Source organism: Triticum aestivum, chromosome 7B (assembly GCF_018294505.1).
Source record: "Triticum aestivum cultivar Chinese Spring chromosome 7B, IWGSC CS RefSeq v2.1, whole genome shotgun sequence".
Classification (NCBI taxonomy): domain Eukaryota; kingdom Viridiplantae; phylum Streptophyta; class Magnoliopsida; order Poales; family Poaceae; genus Triticum; species Triticum aestivum.
Window position 1 is genome coordinate 647020251 of NC_057813.1, and position 26805 is coordinate 647047055.

The following is a 26805-nucleotide window of genomic DNA, read 5'->3' on the forward strand; positions in this document are numbered from 1 at the left end:
CACGTGATGATCGGGTGTTTTATTCAGACGTTCACATACAACGGGTGTAAGACAGATTTACACATGCAAACACTTAGGTTGACTTGACGAGCCTAGCATGTACAGACATGGCCTCGGAACACAGAAGACCGAAAGGTCGAGCATGAGTCGTATAGAAGATACGATCAACATGAAGATGTTCACCGATGTTGACTAGTCCGTCTCACGTGATGATCGGACACGGTCTAGTTTAACTCGGATCATGTAATACTTAGATGACTAGATGGATGTCTAATCTAAGTGGGAGTTCACTAATAATTTGATTAGTTGAACTTAATTATCATGAACTTAGTCTAAAATCTTTGCAATATGTCTTGTAGATCAAATGGCCAACGTAGTCCTCAACTTCAACACGTTCCTAGAGAAAACTAAGCTGAAAGACGATGGCAGCAACTATACGGACTGGGTCCGGAACCTGAGGATCATCCTCATAGCTGCCAAGAAAGATTATGTCCTACAAGCACCGCTTGGTGACGTACCCGTTCTCCCTGCAGAACAAGATGTTATGAACGCTTGGCAGGCACATTTCGATGACTACTCCCTCGTTCAGTGCGGCATGCTTTACAGCCTAGAGCCGGGGCTCCAAAAGCGTTTTGAGAGACATGGAGCATATGAGATGTTCGAAGAGCTGAAAATGGTTTTCCAAGCTCATGCCCGGGTCGAGAGATATGAAGTCTCCGACAAATTCTTCAGCTGTAAGATGGAGGAAAACAGTTCTATCAGTGAGTACATACTCACTATGTCTGGGTTGCATAACCGCTTGACTCAGCTGGGAGTTAATCTCCCGGATGATGCGGTCATTGACAGAATCCTCCAGTCGCTTCCACCAAGCTACAAGAGCTTTGTGATGAACTTCGATATGCAGGGGATGGAAAAGACCATTCCTGAAGTATTTGCTATGCTGAAATCAGCAGAGGTAGAAGTCAGGAAGGAACATCAAGTGTTGATGGTCAATAAAACCACTAAGTTCAAGAAAGGCAAGGGTAAAAAGAACTTCAAGAAGGACGGCAAGGAGGTTGCCGCGCCCGGCAAGCAAGCTGCCGGGAAGAAGCCAAAGAATGGACCCAAGCCCGAGACTGAGTGCTTTTATTGCAAGGGAAGCGGTCACTGGAAGCGGAACTGCCCTAAGTACTTAGCGGATAAGAAGGCCGGCAAAACGAAAGGTATATGTGATATACATGTAATTGATGTGTACCTTACTAGTGCCCGTAGTGGCTCCTGGGTATTTGATACCGGTGCAGTTGCTCACATTTGTAACTCAAAGCAGGGGCTGCGGAATAAGCGGAAACTGGCAAAGGACGAGGTGATGATGCGCGTCGGGAATGGTTCCAAGGTCAATGTGATCGCCGTCGGCACGCTACCTCTGCATCTCCCTTCGGGATTAGTTTTAAACCTTAATAATTGTTATTTAGTGCCAGCTTTGAGCATGAACATTGTATCGGGATCTCGTTTAATTCGAGATGGCTACTCTTTTAAATCTGAGAATAATGGTTGTTCCATTTTTATGAGAGATATGTTTTATGGTCATGCTCCTATGGTGAATGGTTTATTCTTTATGAATCTCGAACGTGATGCTACACATGTTCATAATGTGAGTACCAAAAGAAGTAAGGTTGATAATGATAGTCCCACATACTTGTGGCATTGCCGCCTTGGTCACATAGGTGTCAAACGCATGAAGAAGCTCCATGCTGATGGACTTTTAGAGTCTCTTGATTATGAATCATTTAACACGTGTGAACCATGCCTTATGGGTAAAATGACCAAGACTCCGTTCTCAGGAACAATGGAGCGAGCAACCGACTTATTGGAAATCATACATACTGATGTGTGCGGTCCGATGAGTGTTGAGGCTCGCGGTGGCTATCGTTATGTTCTCACCCTCACTGATGATTTAAGTAGGTATGGGTATATCTACTTAATGAAACACAAGTCTGAAACCTTTGAAAAGTTCAAGGAATTTCAGAGTGAGGTTGAAAATCAACGTGACAGGAAAATCAAGTTTCTACGATCAGATCGTGGAGGAGAATACTTGAGTCACGAGTTTGGGGGCACACTTAAGAAAATGTGGAATAGTTTCACAACTCACGCCGCCTGGAACACCTCAGCGTAATGGTGTGTCCGAACGTCGTAATCGCACTCTGTTAGATATGGTGCGATCTATGATGTCTCTTACCGATTTACCGCTTTCTTTTTGGGGCTATGCTTTAGAGACTACCGCATTCACTTTAAATAGGGCTCCGTCGAAATCCGTTGAGACGACACCATATGAATTATGGTTTGGAAAGAAACCTAAGCTGTCGTTTCTAAAAGTTTGGGGATGCGATGCTTATGTCAAGAAACTTCAACCTGAAAAGCTCGAACCCAAGTCGGAAAAATGCGTCTTCATAGGATACCCAAAAGAAACTATTGGGTACACCTTCTACCTCAGATCCGAAGGAAAGATCTTTGTTGCCAAGAATGGGTCCTTTCTGGAGAAAGAGTTTCTCTCGAAAGAAGTAAGTGGGAGGAAAGTAGAGCTTGATGAAGTATTACCTCTTGAACCGGAAAATGGCGCAACTCAAGAAAATGTTCCTGAGGTGCCTGCACCGACTAGAGAGGAAGTTAATGAAAATGATCAAGATACTTCTGATCAAGCCCCTACTGAAATTCGAAGGTCCACAAGGACACGTTCCGCACCAGAGTGGTACGGCAACCCTGTCTTGGAAATCATGCTGTTAGACAATGTTGAACCTTCGAACTATGAAGAAGCAATGGCGGGCCCGGATTCCGACAAATGGCTGGAAGCCATGAAATCCGAGATAGGATCCATGTATGAAAACAAAGTATGGACTTTGACTGACTTGCCCGTTGAGAGGCGAGCCATAGAAAATAAATGGATCTTTAAGAGGAAGACAGACGCGGATGGTAATGTGACCATCTATAAAGCTCGGCTTGTCGCTAAGGGTTATCGACAAGTTCAAGGGGTTGACTACGATGAGACTTTCTCACCGGTAGCGAAGCTGAAGTCCGTTCGAATCATGTTAGCAATTGCCGCATTCTATGATTACGAAATATGGCAAATGGACGTCAAAACGGCATTCCTTAATGGTTTCCTTAAGGAAGAATTGTATATGATGCAGCCGGAAGGTTTTGTCGATCCTAAGAATGCTGACAAAGTGTGCAAGCTCCAACGCTCGATTTATGGGCTGGTGCAAGCATCTCGGAGTTGGAACATTCGCTTTGATGAGATGATCAAAGCGTTTGGGTTTACACAGACTTATGGAGAAGCCTGCGTTTACAAGAAAGTGAGTGGGAGTTCTGTAGCATTTCTCATATTATATGTAGATGACATACTTTTGATGGGAAATGATATAGAACTCTTGGACAGCATCAAGGCCTACTTGAATAAAAGTTTTTCAATGAAGGACCTTGGAGAAGCTGCTTATATATTAGGCATCAAAATCTATAGAGATAGATCGAGACGCCTCATAGGTCTTTCACAAAGCACATACCTTGATAAGATATTGAAGAAGTTCAATATGGATCAATCCAAGAAGGGGTTCTTGCCTGTGTTGCAAGGTATGAAATTGAGCTCAGCTCAATGTCCGACCACGGCAGAAGATATAGAAGAGATGAGCGTCATCCCCTATGCCTCAGCCATAGGTTCTATTATGTATGCCATGCTGTGTACCAGACCTGATGTAAACCTTGCCGTAAGTTTGGTAGGAAGGTACCAAAGTAATCCCGGCAAGGAACACTGGACAGCGGTCAAGAATATCCTGAAGTACCTGAAAAGGACTAAGGAAATGTTTCTCGTTTATGGAGGTGACGAAGAGCTCGTCGTAAAGGGTTACGTCGACGCTAGCTTCGACACAGATCTGGATGACTCTAAGTCACAAACCGGATACGTGTATATTTTGAATGGTGGGGCAGTAAGCTGGTGCAGTTGCAAGCAAAGCGTCGTGGCGGGATCTACATGTGAAGCGGAGTACATGGCAGCCTCGGAGGCAGCACATGAAGCAATATGGGTGAAGGAGTTCATCACCGACCTAGGAGTCATACCCAATGCGTCGGGGCCGATCAAGCTCTTCTGTGACAACACTGGAGCTATTGCACTTGCCAAGGAGCCCAGGTTTCACAAGAAGACAAGGCACATCAAGCGTCGCTTCAACTCCATTCGTGAAAATGTTCAAGATGGAGACATAGAGATTTGTAAAGTACATACGGACCTGAATGTAGCAGATCCGTTGACTAAACCTCTCCCTAGAGCAAAACATGATCAACACCAGAATTCCATGGGTGTTCGATTCATCACAATGTAACTAGATTATTGACTCTAGTGCAAGTGGGAGACTGTTGGAAATATGCCCTAGAGGCAATAATAAAAGCATTATTATTATATTTCCTTGTTCATGATAATTGTCTTTATTCATGCTATAATTGTGTTATCCGGAAATCGTAATACATGTGTGAATAACAGACATCAACATGTCCCTAGTGAGCCTCTAGTTGACTAGCTCGTTGATCAACAGATAGTCATGGTTTCCTGACTATGGACACTGGATGTCATTGATAACGAGATCACATCATTAGGAGAATGATGTGATGGACAAGACCCAATCCTAAACATAGCACAAGATCGTATAGTTCGTTTGCTAGAGTTTTCCAATGTCAAGTATCTTTTCCTTAGACCATGAGATCGTGTAACTCCCGGATACCGTAGGAGTGCTTTGGGTATGCCAAACGTCACAACGTAACTGGGTGACTATAAAGGTAGACTACGGGTATCTCCGAAAGTGTCTGTTGGGTGACATGGATCAAGACTGGGATTTGTCACTCCGTATGACGGAGAGGTATCACTGGGCCCACTCGGTAATGCATCATCATAATGAGCTCAGAGTGACCAAGTGTCTGGTCACGGGATCATGCATTACGGTACGAGTAAAGTGACTTGCCGGTAACGAGATTGAACGAGGTATTGGGATACCGACGATCGAATCTCGGGCAAGTAACATATCGATAGACAAAGGGAATAGCGTACGGGGTTGATAGAATCCTCGACATCGTGGTTCATCCGATGAGATCATCGTGGAGCATGTGGGAGCCAACATGGGTATCCAGATCCCGCTGTTGGTTATTGACCGGAGAGTCGTCTCGGTCATGTCTGCTTGTCTCCCGAACCCGTAGGGTCTACACACTTAAGGTTCAGTTACGCTAGGGTTGTAGGGATATGTATATGCAGTAACCCGAATGTTGTTCGGAGTCCCGGATGAGATCCCGGACGTCACGAGGAGTTCCGGAATGGTCCGGAGGTAAAGATTTATATATGGGAAGTCCTGTTTCGGGCATCGGGACAAGTTTCGGGGTTATCGGTATTGTACCGGGACCACCGGAAGGGTCCCGGGGGTCCACCGGGTGGGTCCACCTGTCCCGGGGGGCCACATGGGCTGTAGGGGGTGCGCCTTGGCCTAATGGGCCAAGGGCACCAGCCCCACATAGGCCCATGCGCCTAGGGTTTGAAGGGGAAGAGTCCTAGGAGGGGAAGGCACCTCCTAGGTGCCTTGGGGGGGAGGGAAACCCCCCTTGGCCGCCGCACCCCCTAGGAGATTGGATCTCCTAGGGCCGGCCACCCCCCCTTGGCCCTCCTATATATAGTGGGGGAGAGGAGGGACTTCATACCTGAACGCCTTGGCCTTTGGTTGCCTCCTTCTCCCTCCCCAACACCTCCTCCACCTCCATAGTGCTTAGCGAAGCTCTGCCAGAGTACTGCAGCTCCATCAACACCACGCCGTCGTGCTGCTGCTGGTGCCATCTCCCTCAACCTCTCCTCCCTCCCTTGCTGGATCAAGAAGGAGGAGACGTGGCTGTTCCGTACGTGTGTTGAACGCGGAGGTGCCGTCCGTTCGGCGCTGGTCATCGGTGATTTGGATCACGTCGAGTACGACTACATCATCACCATTCTTTTGAACGCTTCCGCTTGCGATCTACAAAGGTATGTAGATGCATCTAATCACTCGTTGCTAGATGAACTCCTAGATGATCTTGGTGAAACGAGTAGGAAAATTTTTGTTTTCTGCAACGTTCCCCAACAGTGGCATCATGAGCTAGGTCTATGCGTAGTTCTTCTTGCGTGAGTAGAACACAATTTGTTGTGGGCGTAGATTTGTCAACTTTCTTGCCGTTACTAGTCCTTTCTTGCTTCAGCAGTATTGTGGGATGAAGCGGCCCGGACCAACCTTACACGTACGCTTACGTGAGACCGGTTCCACCGACTAACATGCACTAGTTGCATAAGGTGGCTGGCGGGTGTCTGTCTCTCCCACTTTAGTTGGAGCGGAATCGATGAACAGGGTCCTTATGAAGGGTAAATAGAAGTTGACAAATCACGTTGTGGCTTTAACGTAGGTAAGAAGACGTTCTTGCTAGAACCCTAATTCAGCCACGTAAAACTTGCAACAACAATTAGAGGACGTCTAACTTGTTTTTGCAGCAAGTGGTTTGTGATATGATATGGCCAAAGTTGTGATGAATGATGAATGATCTATATGTGATGTATGAGATGTTCATGCTATTGTAATAGGATTCACGACTTGCATGTCGATGAGTATGACAACCGGCAGGAGCCATAGGAGTTGTCTTTATTCTTTTAATGACCTGCGTGTCATCGAGAAACGCCATGTAAATTACTTTACTTTATTGCTAAACACGTTAGCCATAGTAGTAGAAGTAATAGTTGGCGAGCAACTTCATGGAGACACGATGATGGAGATCATGATGATGGAGATCATGGTGTCAAGCCGGTGACAAGATGATCATGGAGCCCCAAGATGGAGATCAAAGGAGCTATATGATATTGGCCATATCATGTCACGTTTATTTTTTGATTGCATGTGATGTTTATCATGTTTTGCATCTTGTTTACTTAGAACGACGGTAGTAAATAAGATGATCCCTCACAATAAATTCAAGAAGTGTTCCCCCTAACTGTGCACCGTTGCGACAGTTCGCTGTTTCAAAACACCACGTGATGATCGGGTGTTTTATTCAGACGTTCACATACAACGGGTGTAAGACAGATTTACACATGCAAACACTTAGGTTGACTTGACGAGCCTAGCATGTACAGACATGGCCTCGGAACACAGAAGACCGAAAGGTCGAGCATGAGTCGTATAGAAGATACGATCAACATGAAGATGTTCACCGATGTTGACTAGTCCGTCTCACGTGATGATCGGACACGGTCTAGTTTAACTCGGATCATGTAATACTTAGATGACTAGATGGATGTCTAATCTAAGTGGGAGTTCACTAATAATTTGATTAGTTGAACTTAATTATCATGAACTTAGTCTAAAATCTTTGCAATATGTCTTGTAGATCAAATGGCCAACGTAGTCCTCAACTTCAACACGTTCCTAGAGAAAACTAAGCTGAAAGACGATGGCAGCAACTATACGGACTGGGTCCGGAACCTGAGGATCATCCTCATAGCTGCCAAGAAAGATTATGTCCTACAAGCACCGCTTGGTGACGCACCCGTTCTCCCTGCAGAACAAGATGTTATGAACACTTGGCAGGCACGTTTCGATGACTACTCCCTCGTTCAGTGCGGCATGCTTTACAGCCTAGAGCCAGGGCTCCAAAAGCATTTTGAGAGACATGGAGCATATGAGATGTTCGAAGAGCTGAAAATGGTTTTCCAAGCTCATGCCCGGGTCGAGAGATATGAAGTCTCCGACAAATTCTTCAGCTGTAAGATGGAGGAAAACAGTTCTGTCAGTGAGCACATACTCACTATGTCTGGGTTGCATAACCGCTTGACTCAGCTGGGAGTTAATCTCCCGGATGATGCGGTCATTGACAGAATCCTCCAGTCGCTTCCACCAAGCTACAAGAGCTTTGTGATGAACTTCAATATGCAGGGGATGGAAAAGACCATTCCTGAAGTATTTGCTATGCTGAAATTAGCAGAGGTAGAAGTCAGGAAGGAACATCAAGTGTTGATGGTCAATAAAACCACTAAGTTCAAGAAAGGCAAGGGTAAAAAGAACTTCAAGAAGGACGGCAAGGAGGTTGCCGCGCCCGGCAAGCAAGCTGCCGGGAAGAAGCCAAAGAATGGACCCAAGCCCGAGACTGAGTGCTTTTATTGCAAGGGAAGCGGTCACTGGAAGCGGAACTGCCCTAAGTACTTAGCGGATAAGAAGGCCGGCAAAACGAAAGGTATATGTGATATACATGTAATTGATGTGTACCTTACTAGTGCCCGTAGTGGCTCCTGGGTATTTGATACCGGTGCAGTTGCTCACATTTGTAACTCAAAGCAGGGGTTGCGGAATAAGCGGAAACTGGCAAAGGACGAGGTGACGATGCGCGTCGGGAATGGTTCCAAGGTCAATGTGATCGCCGTCGGCACGCTACCTCTGCATCTCCCTTCGGGATTAGTTTTAAACCTTAATAATTGTTATTTAGTGCCAGCTTTGAGCATGAACATTGTATCGGGATCTCGTTTAATTCGAGATGGCTACTCTTTTAAATCTGAGAATAATGGTTGTTCCATTTTTATGAGAGATATGTTTTATGGTCATGCTCCTATGGTGAATGGTTTATTCTTTATGAATCTCGAACGTGATGCTACACATGTTCATAATGTGAGTACCAAAAGAAGTAAGGTTGATAATGATAGTCCCACATACTTGTGGCATTGCCGCCTTGGTCACATAGGTGTCAAACGCATGAAGAAGCTCCATGCTGATGGACTTTTAGAGTCTCTTGATTATGAATCATTTAACACGTGTGAACCATGCCTTATGGGTAAAATGACCAAGACTCCGTTCTCAGGAACAATGGAGCGAGCAACCGACTTATTGGAAATCATACATACTGATGTGTGCGGTCCGATGAGTGTTGAGGCTCGCGGTGGCTATCGTTATGTTCTCACCCTCACTGATGATTTAAGTAGGTATGGGTATATCTACTTAATGAAACACAAGTCTGAAACCTTTGAAAAGTTCAAGGAATTTCAGAGTGAGGTTGAAAATCAACGTGACAGGAAAATCAAGTTTCTACGATCAGATCGTGGAGGAGAATACTTGAGTCACGAGTTTGGGGCACACTTAAGAAAATGTGGAATAGTTTCACAACTCACGCCGCCTGGAACACCTCAGCGTAATGGTGTGTCCGAACGTCGTAATCGCACTCTGTTAGATATGGTGCGATCTATGATGTCTCTTACCGATTTACCGCTTTCTTTTTGGGGCTATGCTTTAGAGACTACCGCATTCACTTTAAATAGGGCTCCGTCGAAATCCGTTGAGACGACACCATATGAATTATGGTTTGGAAAGAAACCTAAGCTGTCGTTTCTAAAAGTTTGGGGATGCGATGCTTATGTCAAGAAACTTCAACCTGAAAAGCTCGAACCCAAGTCGGAAAAATGCGTCTTCATAGGATACCCAAAAGAAACTATTGGGTACACCTTCTACCTCAGATCCGAAGGAAAGATCTTTGTTGCCAAGAATGGGTCCTTTCTGGAGAAAGAGTTTCTCTCGAAAGAAGTAAGTGGGAGGAAAGTAGAGCTTGATGAAGTATTACCTCTTGAACCGGAAAATGGCGCAACTCAAGAAAATGTTCCTGAGGTGCCTGCACCGACTAGAGAGGAAGTTAATGAAAATGATCAAGATACTTCTGATCAAGCCCCTACTGAAATTCGAAGGTCCACAAGGACACGTTCCGCACCAGAGTGGTACGGCAACCCTGTCTTGGAAATCATGCTGTTAGACAATGTTGAACCTTCGAACTATGAAGAAGCAATGGCGGGCCCGGATTCCGACAAATGGCTGGAAGCCATGAAATCCGAGATAGGATCCATGTATGAAAACAAAGTATGGACTTTGACTGACTTGCCCGTTGAGAGGCGAGCCATAGAAAATAAATGGATCTTTAAGAGGAAGACAGACGCGGATGGTAATGTGACCATCTATAAAGCTCGGCTTGTCGCTAAGGGTTATCGACAAGTTCAAGGTTTTGTCGATCCTAAGAATGCTGACAAAGTGTGCAAGCTCCAACGCTCGATTTATGGGCTGGTGCAAGCATCTCGGAGTTGGAACATTCGCTTTGATGAGATGATCAAAGCATTTGGGTTTACACAGACTTATGGAGAAGCCTGCGTTTACAAGAAAGTGAGTGGGAGTTCTGTAGCATTTCTCATATTATATGTAGATGACATACTTTTGATGGGAAATGATATAGAACTCTTGGACAGCATCAAGGCCTACTTGAATAAAAGTTTTTCAATGAAGGACCTTGGAGAAGCTGCTTATATATTAGGCATCACAATCTATAGAGATAGATCGAGACGCCTCATAGGTCTTTCACAAAGCACATACCTTGATAAGATATTGAAGAAGTTCAATATGGATCAATCCAAGAAGGGGTTCTTGCCTGTGTTGCAAGGTATGAAATTGAGCTCAGCTCAATGTCCGACCACGGCAGAAGATATAGAAGAGATGAGCGTCATCCCCTATGCCTCAGCCATAGGTTCTATTATGTATGCCATGCTGTGTACCAGACCTGATGTAAACCTTGCCGTAAGTTTGGTAGGAAGGTACCAAAGTAATCCCGGCAAGGAACACTGGACAGCGGTCAAGAATATCCTGAAGTACCTGAAAAGGACTAAGGAAATGTTTCTCGTTTATGGAGGTGACGAAGAGCTCGTCGTAAAGGGTTACGTCGACGCTAGCTTCGACACAGATCTGGATGACTCTAAGTCACAAACCGGATACGTGTATATTTTGAATGGTGGGGCAGTAAGCTGGTGCAGTTGCAAGCAAAGCGTCGTGGCGGGATCTACATGTGAAGCGGAGTACATGGCAGCCTCGGAGGCAGCACATGAAGCAATATGGGTGAAGGAGTTCATCACCGACCTAGGAGTCATACCCAATGCGTCGGGGCCGATCAAGCTCTTCTGTGACAACACTGGAGCTATTGCACTTGCCAAGGAGCCCAGGTTTCAGAAGAAGACAAGGCACATCAAGCGTCGCTTCAACTCCATTCGTGAAAATGTTCAAGATGGAGACATAGAGATTTGTAAAGTACATACGGACCTGAATGTAGCAGATCCGTTGACTAAACCTCTCCCTAGAGCAAAACATGATCAACACCAGAATTCCATGGGTGTTCGATTCATCACAATGTAACTAGATTATTGACTCTAGTGCAAGTGGGAGACTGTTGGAAATATGCCCTAGAGGCAATAATAAAAGCATTATTATTATATTTCCTTGTTCATGATAATTGTCTTTATTCATGCTATAATTGTGTTATCCGGAAATCGTAATACATGTGTGAATAACAGACATCAACATGTCCCTAGTGAGCCTCTAGTTGACTAGCTCGTTGATCAACAGATAGTCATGGTTTCCTGACTATGGACACTGGATGTCATTGATAACGAGATCACATCATTAGGAGAATGATGTGATGGACAAGACCCAATCCTAAACATAGCACGAGATCGTATAGTTCGTTTGCTAGAGTTTTCCAATGTCAAGTATCTTTTCCTTAGACCATGAGATCATGTAACTCCCGGATACCGTAGGAGTGCTTTGGGTATGCCAAACGTCACAACGTAACTGGGTGACTATAAAGGTAGACTACGGGTATCTCCGAAAGTGTCTGTTGGGTGACATGGATCAAGACTGGGATTTGTCACTCCGTATGACGGAGAGGTATCACTGGGCCCACTCGGTAATGCATCATCATAATGAGCTCAGAGTGACCAAGTGTCTGGTCACGGGATCATGCATTACGGTACGAGTAAAGTGACTTGCCGGTAACGAGATTGAACGAGGTATTGGGATACTGACGATCGAATCTCGGGCAAGTAACATATCGATAGACAAAGGGAATAGCGTACGGGGTTGATAGAATCCTCGACATCATGGTTCATCCGATGAGATCATCGTGGAGCATGTGGGAGCCAACATGGGTATCCAGATCCCGCTGTTGGTTATTGACCAGAGAGTCGTCTCGGTCATGTCTGCTTGTCTCCCGAACCCGTAGGGTCTACACACTTAAGGTTCAGTTACGCTAGGGTTGTAGTGGTATGTATATGCAGTAACCCCGAATGTTGTTCGGACTCCCGGATGAGATCCCGGACATCACGAGGAGTTCCGGAATGGTCCGGAGGTAAAGATTTATATATGGGAAGTCCTGTTTCGGGCATCGGGACAAGTTTCGGGGTTATCGGTATTGTACAGGGACCACCGGAAGGGTCCCGGGGGTCCACCGGGTGGGTCCACCTGTCCCGGGGGGCCACATGGGCTGTAGGGGGTGCGCCTTGGCCTAATGGGCCAAGGGCACCAGCCCCACATAGGCCCATGCGCCTAGGGTTTGAAAGGGGAAGAGTCCTAGGAGGGGAAGGCACCTCCTAGGTGCCTTGGGGGGGGAGGGAAACCCCCCTTGGCCGTCGCACCCCCTAGGAGATTGGATCTCCTAGGGCTGGCCACCCCCCCCCCCTTGGCCCTCCTATATATAGTGGGGGAGAGGAGGGACATCACACCTGAACGCCTTGGCCTTTGGTTGCCTCCTTCTCCCTCCCCAACACCTCCTCCACCTCCATAGTGCTTAGCGAAGCTCTGCCGGAGTACTGCAGCTCCATCAGCACCACGCCGTCGTGCTGCTGCTGGTGCCATCTCCCTCAACCTCTCCTCCCTCCCTTGCTGGATCAAGAAGGAGGAGACGTGGCTGTTCCGTACGTGTGTTGAACGCGGAGGTGCCGTCCGTTCGGCGCTGGTCATCGGTGATTTGGATCACGTCGAGTACGACTACATCATCACCGTTCTTTTGAACGCTTCCGCTCGCGATCTACAAAGGTATGTAGATGCATCTAATCACTCATTGCTAGATGAACTCCTAGATGATCTTGGTGAAACGAGTAGGAAAATTTTTGTTTTCTGCAACGTTCCCCAACATGGTGAAGGAGAAGTGGGCGGTGTGGAAGGCTGCTGTGGTGGTGATTGTTGCTCCGGGACAATAGGGGTAGGAGCTAGACGAGGGAGGAGAGGAGATGAAGAATGAACAAAGGAAGGTTGGGTGGTAGAGGATGTTTGTGTAGCAGCGTAGGGAAAAGTATATTCGTCAAAGACGACGTGACGAGAAATAATGACACGACCGGAGGAGGGATCAAAGTAGCGAGAGCCCTTATGATCATCGGAGAGACCAAGATAAATGCAGGGTAAAGAGCGAGGTTCTAGCTTATGAGAAGTTGTAGAAGTGATGTTGGGAAAACAGAGACAACCAAAAACGCGAAGAGAAAGATAGTCGGGATGGGAAAGAAAGAGGGATTGAAAGGGAGTGTAGAGAGGACATGTTTTAGTTGGTCTAATATTGAGAAGAAGTGTGGCAGTGCATAATGCTTCAACCCAAAAACGGGGAGGAAGAGAAGCTTGAATAAGCAAGGTGCGAAGTATATCATTGATGGAACAAAGAGATTGTTCTGCTTTGCCATTTTGAGGAGATGTATAGGGGCAAGAAAAGCGAAGAAGGATGCCGTGAGAAAGAAAGAAAGTGCGATTGCGGGTATTATCAAATTCTCGTCCATTGTCACATTGAATAAAGCGTATGGGAAGACCAAAGTGGGTGAGAACATACTGACGAAAATTGAGAAAAATTGGGTGTACATCGTACTTGGCTCGGAGAGGAAAGGTCCAAACATAATGGGAATAATCATCAAGAATTACAAGATAGTATTTGTAACCAGAAACACTAGGAATTGGAGATGTCCATAGATCACAATGTAGCAATTCAAAAGGAAAAGTACTAATAGTAGAGGATGTACCAAAAGGTAATCTAACATGTTTGCCACATTGACAGGCATTACAAAGAGAGGAATCATGAGGGACACTAGAACTAGGGATACTAAATTCCTGTAACAATGATGACAGTGTAGCTTTATTAGGATGGCTAAGCCAACGATGCCATAGATGAACTGATGCAAGCATGGCGCGAGGAGTGGAAGTGGGGGCGCCATGAAGAGGATAAAGATCACCGGTGCTATTGTACCGAGCTAGAACCTCCCCCGTTGTCAGATCCTTCACAGATAAACCAAAAGGGTCAAAGGCCACAATAACTTGATTATCAATGGTAAACTGACGAACGGAGATAAGATTAGTAATTAAGGATGGAACTACAAGAATATTACGTAAGAGAAAATTTTTGGAAGAATAGGGGATGTAAGAATCACCGGTGCAAGAAACAGGAATAGTAGAACCATCACCAATGGTAATGGAAGAAAAAGAAGAAGGGAAACAAGCTGACAAAAAATTCAGAGTTGAAGACATATGCGTAGATGCACCAGAATCGAAAATCCAATCCGTACCTTCGTTGTTGAGGGTGAAATTGTTCATGGCGGCGATAAAAGCAGCCTGATCCCAGCTTGGCGATGTTGTCGTAGGAGAGGGAGCAGGCATGTTCATTGGTGCATGCTGCCCGTATGCGTACGGTGACGGAGCCGAAGGAGCACCAGGTGCATAGGGAACCAGGGCGTAGCCGGGCGGAATCATGGGGGCACCGGGCGTGGTCGGTGTAGTAGTGGCGGTGTAGACGTGAGCCGGCGGTCGGGGTCCGAGGAGACCAGGTGAGCCGGTGGCAGGACGATGGCCCGGGCTCCAGGCGCCCGTGTATGCTGGAGGAGCGCCGTAAGGAGACGGAGCAGACCAAGGCATGGGCCACGCCTGAACCTGCCCGGTCCAGGGATCTTGCTGCTGGTGCCATGCTTTTGGAGTAGATGCCGTTGGAGTAGATGCCGGTGTAGACGATGATTGAGGGAGTCCTGGACTAGGGGGTGTCCGGACAGCCGGACTATCATTATCCGCCGGACTCCAAGACTACGAAGATACAAGATTGAAGACTCCGGCTCATGTCCGGATGGTACTTTCCTTGGCGTGGAAGGCAAGCTTGGCGATACGGATATGTAGATCTCCTACCATTGTAACCGACTCTGCGTAACCCTAGCCCTCTCCGGTGTCTATTTAAACCGGAGGGCTTTAGTCCGTAGGACAACATACATTACAACAATCATACCATAGGCTAGCTTCTAGGGTTTAGCCTCCTTGATCTCGTGGTAGATATACTCTTGTACTACCCATATCATCAATATTAATCAAGCAGGACGTAGGGTTTTACCTCCATCGAGAGGGCCCGAACCTGGGTAAAAACATCGTGTCCCTCGTCTCCTGTTACCATCCGCCTAGACGCACAGTTCGGGACCCCCTACCCGAGATCCGCCGGTTTTGACACCGACATTGGTGCTTTCATTGAGAGTTCCTCTGTGTCGTCACCGATAGGCTTGATGGCATCTTCAACCAGCAACGCTGTCCAGGGTGAGACTTTTCTCCTCGGACAAATCTTCGTATTCGGCGGCTTCGCACTGCGGGCCAATTCACTTGGCCATCTAGAGCAGATCGAAAGCTACGCCCCTGGCCGTCAGGTCAGATTTGGAAGCTTAAACTTCACGGCCGATGTCCGCGGAGACTTGATCCTCGACGGACTCGAGCCACAGCCGAGCACGCCGCACTGTGACGATGGGCATGATCTAGCTCTGCCGCCGAACAGTGCCTTGGTGGCCGCACACGGATCCGCTTCGGCCATTAGCCCGGAGCCGATCGCCCAGATCGAGGGTCGGTGGATAGGCGCCGCCCTGGGGGCTTCAACATCCACGGCGATGGAGCCGAACACTAATCTTGTCCCATGCGAAACTCGTGATTCCGAGGCACCGGACTCCGAACCTCCCGTGCCCCTACCAATCGATCCGGATTGGGCGCCGGTTATGGAATTCACCGCCGCGGACATCTTCCAATGCTCGCCTTTCGGCGATATCTTGAATTCACTAAAGCATCTCTCGTTATCAGGAGAGTCCTGGCCGGATTATGGCCAGGATGGTTGGGATACGGACGACGAAGAAATTCAGAGCCCACCCACCACCCACTTTGTAGCCACTGTCGACGATCTAACCGACATGCTAGACCTTGACTCCGAAGACATTGACGGAATAGACGACAATGCTGGAGACGAACAAGAAACAGAGCCTATAAGGCACGGGAGGACTACCTCGTCACATGACATATATATGGTAGACACCCCAAAGGAGAGCGATAACGAGGATCAACGGGCCGCGGCAGAAGATGACCACGCCGATAAACGACCAAAATGGCGGCGCAGGCGCCGTCCTAAGTACCGCCTCGACAACAACGCTCCCAAAGAGCCCGCAATACGGCAGGGCTCACAAGCGGACGACGAACACGCAGATAAGCAACCGTCCGACCATGACGAGTCAGATAATCAGTCCAGGCCAGATGAAAACAACAGTGCGGACGACCTCACGCCGGACACACCGCCGGAGAGCAAGAACCTTCAGAAAAGACTCGTCAGTACTACAAAAAGCCTGAAGAAGGAAAAACGGAGGCTCAAAATAGCGGAAGACACACTCAGAATGAGATGGAGCAAAGTGCTCAAAACCACAGATAAGTACGGCAATGGCCACCAATCAAAGAGCTACCCGAAGCGCAAGCTACTACCAGAATTCGACGAGGAGGCCATAGAGCCCCCACTGTCCAAAAATAAAGGGGCTGTCTGGCTGGATAGACGGCCAGATGATAGGCCAAATTCTGACAGCGGCGCCCCACATAAACCAACCAACGAACTTGGAAGGATAGATGGCCCAGCCAGATCCATCTACGGGCCAAAGGAGAAGGCCCCAGGAAGCAAGGCAACACGTCAAGTGTCCGATGATAGCGGCACACACAAATACAGGGGCGCCGCACACCCACTATGTTTCACTGACGAGGTGCTGGACCATGAATTCCCAGCAGGATTTAAACCCATAAACATAGAAGCCTACGATGGAACAACATACCCTGGAGTCTGGATAGAAGATTACATATACGTATGGCCAGAGGAGATGATCTCCACGCCATAAAATACCTACCCCTCAAGCTCAAAGGGCCAGCCCGTCATTGGCTTAAAAGCCTCCCAGAAAATACTGTTGGAAGTTGGGAAGAGCTCGAGGACGCGTTTAGAGCAAATTTTCAAGGGACTTATGTCCGCCCTCCGGATGCAGATGACCTAATTCATATAACTCAACAGCCCGGAGAGTCAGCGCGGAAATTCTGGAACAGGTTCCTTACAAAAAAGAACCAAATAGTCGACTGTCCGGACGCCGAAGCCTTAGCAGCTTTCAAGCACAATGTCCGAGACGAATGGCTCGCCAGGCACCTCGGTCAAGAGAAACCAAGGACAATGTCCGCACTAACAAGCCTCATGACCCGCTTCTGTGCGGGCGAGGATAGCTGGTTAGCACGATGCAGCACCAGCGACCCAAATACATCAGAGACAAGACATGGAAACGGAAAATCACGGCGCAGAAAAGAACAGCGCCGGAATAAAGAGAAAAGCCCAAAGAGCGCGGCAGTCAACGCCGGATTCAAAAGCTCGCAGCCCAATAATAAAACACAGCCTCTTAAGGATGACAGTAACGAATTGTCCAACTTAAACAAAATTTTGGGTCGGATATGCCAAATCCACAGTACCCCCGGAAGGCCTGCAAATCACTCCCACAGGGATTGTTGGGTTTTTAAACAGTCCGGCCGGCTAAATGCCGAACACAAGGGGCTCGACGCGTCAACGAAGAAGATAAACCCCACCAGCAGAGCACCGGAAAACAAAAGACTTTCCCACAAGGGGTCAAAGCAGTAAACTCACTTCATGTGATACTACGGAAAAATAGTGCGGCACTTTCTAAAAAGAGCTTCGCGCGGTCCAACCCAGCAGACCGTAGAGATTGGATATCAAAACCAATCACTTTCGACCACCTGGACTATTCCAGAAGCGTTCGAAATGCGGGACGGACTCCCCTGATATTGAATCCCATAATAGATGGATTGCAATTTACTAACGTCCTAATGGACGGAGGCAGTGACTTAAACCTGCTATATTCAAACACAATCCGTAGGATGGGGATAGACCCTACCAAAATTCGACACAGCCGCACTTCCTTCAAAGGAGTGACGCCAGGCCATTACGCCAAGTGCACAGGCTCCATATTACTAGAAGTCGTGTTCGGATCGCCGAACAATTCTCGACGCGAAAAATTAATTTTTCATATCGTCCCATTTGAAAGTGAATATCAAGCACTCTTGGGACGAAAGGCTTTTGTCCGCTTCAACGCCATATCGCATTACGCATCTCTTACACTCAAGATGCCCGGACCGCGTGGCGTAATTTTAGTGCGAGGGTCACTTAAAAGACCCCGGACTTGGATAGACGAATCCAGCGTCAGTGGGCTAGGGGCTCCCTAGCCGCATACCCCTTCACAGGGGGCTGCACGCACAAATCACTGCGGGTTCATACAAACCCCGCTTTAATTATTTATATTTCTAATATTTTTCGCACAAACTGTTTTTAAAACTAAACGTTCCTCTCTTTTTACAGATGAACAACGTGCATACCCGTCCAGGATAACGGCGCAACGGGGATAGAGGCGCAGACGTGCAGTAGGGACCCGTTGTGAGGATTCTTTTCAGATTAAGACCCTGCGTAAACCTTTTTTACTGTCTCTTGTTGTTATTCTCCCTTGGTTTCTTCCTATAGCCAAAGCGGAGCCTGACGTTTTGGCATCGGCCGCGTCAGAAGACCATGCCCGTACCAGGACACTAGGGGCTTAGGGCATCGTTCTGCCCATTATTATAAAGACCGAACACCTTAGGGAGTGTTCGGCGTCTCGAGTTAGGCATTATATGCATCAGCTCCGAATCATGTCTTTGGTCAAATGTTGGGTTTGCCCGGCTCCTGTGTTTTGCTGCCTTACGTTCCGTATCATCGGCTAACGCGGCACCAGGAGAACTACTGCGATTGTGCCCCAGTTCGGCTGGGCGAGAACCTCAATAGAGAAAGCCGAAAACTGACTGTCATGATGCAGCGAGAGACTGGTCAACCACTCGATCGACTATCGGAATGTTTAGAATTCCCCGCTTTGACGAAGGGCCGTTTCCCGGTCAGGCACACGTGCTCCGACTTCGGAGAAGGGCGATGCCACCAGGGGCTATATCGTAGCCCCACCCTCGAGCTCCACTGGCTAAGTGAAAGTGATAAAGCATTATAGTCCGGATTGCCTCATTCGCTACGCTACCACCTCCTTTTAACAGGACCGAGACGTCGGATTAAGTGTGAAAACGCGCTATTTTTGCGAACACCCTAGCACCTTGTGCGTGGGGGCTGAAGCCGAAGACTGCCATCTTTCAAGTTATACACAAGTATACGTAAACGGCCGCACATGAGAAGTTTTACTACTTGGACGCACAAGTATAAAAAGCAGTTATAACATAATCATCGATTTACAAGCTAATGCGTTCATTTGAACGCTACATTCTTTGAGCAATGCGACTCTATTACACGAGCGCCACGCATAACTTCCCCGAAATAGTGTTCGGCAGGGAGCCGGTTTTCAACCGAACCCTGGGCAGCAACAGCGGTGGCGTCCATCTCTGGACAATGCGCCTTTACACGGGCAAGAGCCATCCGCGCGCCCTCTATACAGGCCGACCGCTTCATCTCCTTTATATGCGGCACCGCTCCAAGGAATTGTTGTAATAAGCCAAAGTAGCTCATCGCCTTGGACCTCTCTGGCCAGACATGGGCCACGATGTCAGTCATGGCAAGTCCGGACAATCTATTTAGCTCGGCCCATTCGGCCAACTGGTCTGTCAATGGAAGTGGGTGATCTGGACTGTGGAATTGAGACCAATATAGCTCTTCCGTCTCGTGATCCTTCTGGCTCCGGAAGTGCTTAATGGCATCGGCCGCACTTGCAGCTAAGTCCATATACGGATCCTCCGGACTCCACAGCCGCTCAAATTGAGCATACTTTCCATCCATAAACCAGCGACGCAGCAGAAAAGGTTTGCCAGCCACGATCTCTCCGGCCTGGCGCAGTCCCTCCTTCATAGCCCGCATTGCAGAGCGGGCATCCTTGGCTTCGGCGGTGGCCTTCTTCAGGTCTTCCCGCTCCGATAAGCGCTCCTTTTCAAGAGCCTCATTGCGGTCGGCAGCATCCTTTACTTTCATGGCCAATTCGGCCACCTCGGCCCTGCTTAGGCAGTGCGCAGCCTTCTCGGCTTTCAACTCCTCGGCCGCCCTCGAGGCAGCCGCTTCACTCCTTCGGGCTTGCTCCTTAGATCGAGCAAGTTCGGCCCGAAGGCCCTCCACAGCAGCAGCACCGTCTGTACAAACAGCATATAATTTATCAAAGGAGGACTTCGACCCCCTTAATAAAGCGACTGCGGAGAACTCTTTTACCTTGCGACTCGTCAAGTCGCCTGTTGACAAGTGCGATGTCCGCATCTGCCAAGTCAAATTGCCGATTTAACTCGGCAAACTCACTAGTCCGGCTAGCCCCCGGACTATCCGCCACCTGCATAGATCCTCGGTACGCTGTCGTTTCCGACAACCTACCGAGTCTCAGGGGCTACTATCTATACAGGGTGCATTTTTTATATGCAAAACTGTTAAAAGACAAAGGGGTGCGTCATTCTCGCATACCTCAAATCCCGCCAGCAAACTCATGGCGGCATTATGCAATTCGCTCTCAGCGTACGAAATCCTTCCAATCACCATACGCATTAACGCACGGTGATCTTCTGAAATGGACGCCCTCTCAAGCAGATTCCTCAGTTCTCCCAGCCGGACACTAGTAGGTGCCGAACTCTCTGGCCCCTCCGGACTCGGGGATACCCTCCGTGATGACACTTCGGGCTCGCCTGCCTCATCTGGCGGCGCTGCGGACGGAGGCGTATCGCTCTCCATCATCTCCGGAAGAAGGTCCCCCGAAGATGAACTCATCTGAGAAGGCTGCAGATCCGAACAGCAATATAAATATTTTGGTTATCCACAGAAGCACAAATGAAGGTATTTCCTTACTAATTAACTCCCTCTTTCATACTCACGGCTCGCTGGAGGGCCGATCCTTTGATGATGATTGTGCGTCCGGATTCTTTCCGGGCGCCGGACCCCCCGGGGAAGATCTCTTCCCATGCTTAGGGGCTTTGGCCTCCGGATCTTCGGAGGCGGTCCTCTTCTCCCCCTGAAGGGAGGGGTTCTTGCTTCCTCCCTCTTCAGTCGCCCCTTTGGGCGAAATATTAGCTCCTCTATTTTCCCCGTCGCCCCCTTCTGCGGGCGCAACCTCCAACATTCTGACCAGCACGGGCTCCTGTGCGGTCTCTGGGAGGGGGGCCGGACACCTTATCAGCCTTGATCGCACCACCCATTCCTGTAAAGAACAAAGGGTCAGGAGGCGAACTCTAGAAAGGCACATAAACAGAATGTCCGGACTCTGAGCTACTTACCTGAGTATCCGGGCGATCGCGGCTTAGGCCTGCATCCTCGGCTAAATCCGGACACGCCACCTGCGGTCCGAAGAACAACTTGTACATCTCCACGGGTGTCGCACCCATGAAGTGTTGGAGAATCCGAGGTCCCTCCGGGTTGAACTCCCATAGATGGAGAGGACGGCATTTGCAGGGCAGAAGATGCCTGATTAGCATAACCTGCATCACCTTGATCAGGTCGATCTCCCTCGCTTGGAGATCTCGAATCCGGCCCTGCAGTGAAGGCACGTTTTCGGACGGCCCCCAATTGAGCCCTTGGTTGACCCACGACATCAGTTGGCGTGGAGGTCCCGGGCGGAATAAGGGCGGCGGCTTTTGCCTGCTGCCCCTTGGAGCGGTGATATAGAACCACTCCTGCTGCCACGGTCCAAGTTCCTCTTGGAAGGAACCCTCGGGCCACGGGGCATCGACCTTTTTGCTTATGGTCGCCCCGCCGCACTCCGCTTGACGCCCCCCGATCATCTTCGGCTCCACCTTTAAGGTCTTCAGCCATAGGCCGAAGTGGGGAATGAAGCAGAGGAAGGCTTCGCAGACGATAATGAATGCGGAGATATGGAGGATGGACTCCGGAGCCAAGTCGTGAAAGTCCAGCCCATAGTAGAACAGGAGCCCCCTCACGAAGGGATCCGTCGGGAAGCCTAAACCTCGACGGAGGTGGGATACGAAAACGACGTATTCACCGGGCTCGGGGGCTGGCACAGCCTGCCCTTGGGCAGGCAACCTATGCGAAACCTCGTAGTCCAGGTACTTTGCCTCACACAACTTCAATATGTCCTCCTCCGTGACGGAGGAGGGCATCCACCGGCCCTGGAGGTCGGAGCCGGACATGATTGAGGATCCGAAGCGCTCGAATCTGAGGCTCTGGGTGTTGGAACTGGGAGCGGGGAAGAGATTCGATGTGAGATTGAAGAACAATGGCGAGCCTTGGTCCTCTTATAAAGGGGAAGAAATACCAAGGGCCGTCTCCGTGACCGTTTGGGATTCCCCTTCGATAGAGGAGGCGTGGCGACGGGAGCGGTTGGGTTACCCACGCACGTATTGATGAGAATCCTGGAATAAGGGGAACACGATCTCTACTTCGACAAAACGTGCCAAGGAAACCGCTTCGCTAAATGTGCTGAGGTGGTATAGTAATTCAAACAAAGGCCTTGTGGCGGTGTGATGTCACGCCGCATAATACGTCAGCAGATTGAACTAAGTGTACATTTTATTCTCTCTACGGTGGAATGTGGAATTTATTTTGCAGAGCCGGACACTATCCTGGTGTTCATGATCTTCTCTGGATTATTCAAGGGAGGAACCCGCCTTGCAATGCCGAACATTATGCACGCCGGACTTATCGTCATTGAAGACTGGTTCAGGGGCTACTGAGGGAGTCCTGGACTAGGGGGTGTCCGGACAGCCGGACTATCATTATCCGCCGGACTCCAAGACTACGAAGATACAAGATTGAAGACTCCGGCTCGTGTCCGGATGGTACTTTCCTTGGCGTGGAAGGCAAGCTTGGCGATACGGATATGTAGATCTCCTACCATTGTAACCGACTCTGCGTAACCCTAGCCCTCTCCGGTGTCTATATAAACCGGAGGGCTTTAGTCCGTAGGACAACATACATTACAACAATCATACCATAGCTAGCTTCTAGGGTTTAGCCTCCTTGATCTCGTGGTAGATCTACTCTTGTACTACCCATATCATCAATATTAGTCAAGCAGGACGTAGGGTTTTACCTCCATCGAGAGGGCCCAAACCTGGGTAAAAACATCGTGTCCCTCGTCTCCTGTTACCATCCACCTAGACGCACAGTTCGGGACCCCCTACCCGAGATCCGCCGGTTTTGACACCGACAATGATGATGCCGAGGAGCTGGCCGAGCAAGGCTGGGGCGGCCGGTAGACGGGATTCTTCCCGCGGTAGTTAGGGCTCGGGCGCCAGCCTGGAGGCGGCTGGACAGGGGCCGCCGACGGAGTGGATGGAGCTGGCGCCGAAGACTTGGTGGTGGCGTGAAACACTTGCGGACGAGTGGCCTTGCGAGCTTGATTCTGAGCCTCGAGCTGAAGGAGAGAGCGCACCTCGCCGAAGGACGGGTAGGGCCGCAACATGGGGATGAAGGCCACCTGTTTCTCGAATTGCTCGCCAAGACCAACGAGAAGGGCGTTTATAAGAACGCGGTCGTCGACGTGATCACCAAGTTGCCGGAGTTCATCACCGATCGACTTGATCCGCTGGCAGAAGACGGTGACCGGGGAGTCTCCTTGGGTGATGGTGCGGAGCTCGGTGTGAAGAGCGTTGATGCGGGCGTCGGAGTTGTCTTGAAACAGTTGTTGGAGGGCGGCCCAAAGATCGGCTGTAGTGGCGTCGTCGTTGGAGACAAGATTGAAAAGCTCGGTGGAGATCCGAGTATAAATCCATTGGATGATCGTAAGATCGTCCTTCACCCAACGAGAATTGGCAAGCTACGGGACAGAGGATGGATGAATATGGTGGCGTAGACCGCAACGACCAAGGTGGATGTGGAAGAGATGGCGCCAATGGTAGTAATTGTGGGCAGCTAGATCAAGCGAGATGGGTATGAACGGCGCAACATCGGCAATTGTAGCTGCTAGAGAGATTGGTGGTGGCGGAAGGGCATATTGGTGGTGGGTAAGGGAACTAGGGTTGGAGGAGGAAGAAGAGGCAGAAGGCGATCTGGCGGCGTTGAACTCGGCCGCGGTTAAGAGAGGCCGCGCCGGGAGAGGTGGAGGGGCCGGCGGAGAGGCCATGATGAGGGGATAACCTAGGCGACGGATACCATGAAGAGTATTGAATTCTGAATATGTATTAGGGCCTCAAAGGGCTGTTTATATAAATTACAAAACTTGGGGCCAAGGATAGTAGAGATAGATTACAATTTGAACTACCAAATATACAAACCGAAGATATACTCTAATAAGATGAAGTGCAGCATGGCCTTGAATGCTGCCGGCTCCATGTCCTCGACCAGAACGAGTCGAGATCTTGCCTCCCTCATGTTCCCGAAGAACTGAGCCATCAGGACAGGGGACCTTGCGGCGAGAATGAGCTTGTGAGCGACTCACCACGGACAAATAACGTGAAGTCGGCTCCCGTCCCGATCCGCAGCAGCTCACCAAGGTGCTGGTGCAAGTTGGAGGTCGGCACGGGCACCGTGGTTGCCACATCCTGCTGTTCCTTCATAACTATGATGGTGGTGCACCGCACAATCAAGTAATCATCCTGGGGACAAGCCGGCGCCGGTAGAGATGATTTTTGCACGAGCTTGAGTCGATTTGAGCAGTCTGCATGGCGATTGAACACATGTGACACCCTCGTTTCAGAGTGTGGCATATTATCCTCCACCCCCGGATGTTCCAGAAACAGCTTAGGCTCGCCATCACAGCGCCAGTGCGGGGTTCACTCAGTAGCTTAAGCCTGAGTTCTACCCAATCGAAAAAACAACTAGGCGGGTAGCAATGGATTTCCCACTCGTACCCGTCGACATCCCACCTGGATTTGATGCAGTTATCATGGCGCCCAAGGGTCACGGAGACAACGTTGAAACCGTCGATCTTGAACCTCCGCACAGAGCGCACAGTGTCGGTGAGGTTTGTGCAGGCATTAGCCATGGATAAATCTGGAGAAGTGGAGGCTGGGGAGGCTGGGGAAGTGGAGAAGTGGAGGTTGGGGTTGAGCAAAATGGTGGAGCAGGGTAACCTTCAAAAGTTAAAACCAGGGAGCCTTTGGCCCTGTTTGGTTCATAAGTCCTAGGACTTTTTTTAGTCCCAACTTATAAGTCCCAAGTCCCTAAAAAGTACCTACCTGTTTGGTTCTTGGGACTTATAAGTCCCTATAAGACTATATTGTAACTATAAATCCCTATAAGACTCTCTTTGAGAGTCTTATTTCATAAGTTCCAAATGCCCACTTTAAGTCCCTATAAGTCTCTTCTGTTTGGTTTAGATGAGACTTATAGGGACTTTTTTAAGTCCCTATACCAATAAGTCTCTGGAAACAAACACCCTCTTTGTCTCCTTGGGTAAAGAGACCGGCGTGCATACCATTGGACCATTGTGCGGTGCATGTTGGAAACAAGCGATATCAATGAACACAGAATACCAGTGCGGAATTGCTGTGCGTACGATGAATAGTGCATACGATTTTCGTACGACGTGATCCCGCTCATCCGTGCGATTCATCGAACGGCTGCTGTGGCTGTCGTACGTAAATCGTACAAAGATTCATCGTATGTGTATACCAGTGATCACCGTGCACGACCACCAGCTGCTCCGTTTGCCTTCCCGATGAGTCGTACGCAGTGGCCTACACACCCACATCGGGCGGCTCGATCTCAAAGCGGAGCAGTGCGCGTGCAGCCATGGACTCCATGGGGTTTCAAGTAGTACTATACTTCTCTTGCTAAGAAAAGCTAATCGGTTCGGTGTCACGGTGTTCCTATATGGTACTTCATACGCACAGCTGTGTAGTGCAGTGCAGCGCACCCGTACTAGTCAACGTTAAGTATGGATGGTTTTCACAACTAGCTGGCCGAGATAAGCTAGTATACTCCATGTACTTTCATCAGTGGCGGGGCAAAATCAAGCCGCAGATACCTTACAGTTCAACAAAAAGAGGCAACTCGTTGTGACATGCATGCAGACAGGCAGCAGGAAACATGACCATACTATGCTGGCTTGTGCATCAGATCAAGGAAAAGATAATGGACATGCTCAGATTCGACCAACACAGGGCTCTCTATTATTGTAAAATCGCTGGCCTTTTTTTCGAAACAGAGGCAAAAGATTTGCCACGTCGATTAATTAAGAAGAAGAGAATTGTCCAGTTAATTAACGAAAAACCAGGCGAAAACTGATACAAACAACCGAAAGGTGTACTACTCACACAACATGAAACACTGTGACCGCACATGTGGCCCTCCCAATGCACTACAACCGGAACCCTCGACACTTATACAACACAACAAAGCTTCACACAAGAACACCGACCACGATAAAACCGAAGCACCCTCCATCTTGAAATCGCGGGCGTCTTCCGGATGACACCACCCTTCTTGCTTTTGTTTCTCTTTGCTTTCTCCCTATTGGGTTTCTTCTTGAGGAGGTAGCCACTTGTGTTGCCGGATCCAGGTTGATCAGCCACCCATTTGTCAAGAAAGTCATAGAACTCATTGTACTTCTTGATGTAGTTGTCATCAACCAAGGGGCTCCTACTAGGGGCAAGCACCAACAAACCAGCCACATCGACATCATCGACCCGAGGAACCCCCAACACGACATCCTCCACCACAGGAACCATCGACACAATGGACTTCGGCGCCTCTAGTTGATAA

General features: G+C 48.9%; 1 pseudogene; it reads right to left on the bottom strand.

Annotated features, from left to right (window-relative positions):
• LOC123158350 (BTB/POZ and MATH domain-containing protein 1-like) overlaps nucleotides 1-25084 on the bottom strand; it is a 30679-nt pseudogene extending 5595 nt beyond the window's left edge.
• Between the last annotated feature and the right edge of the window lie 1721 nt (nucleotides 25085-26805).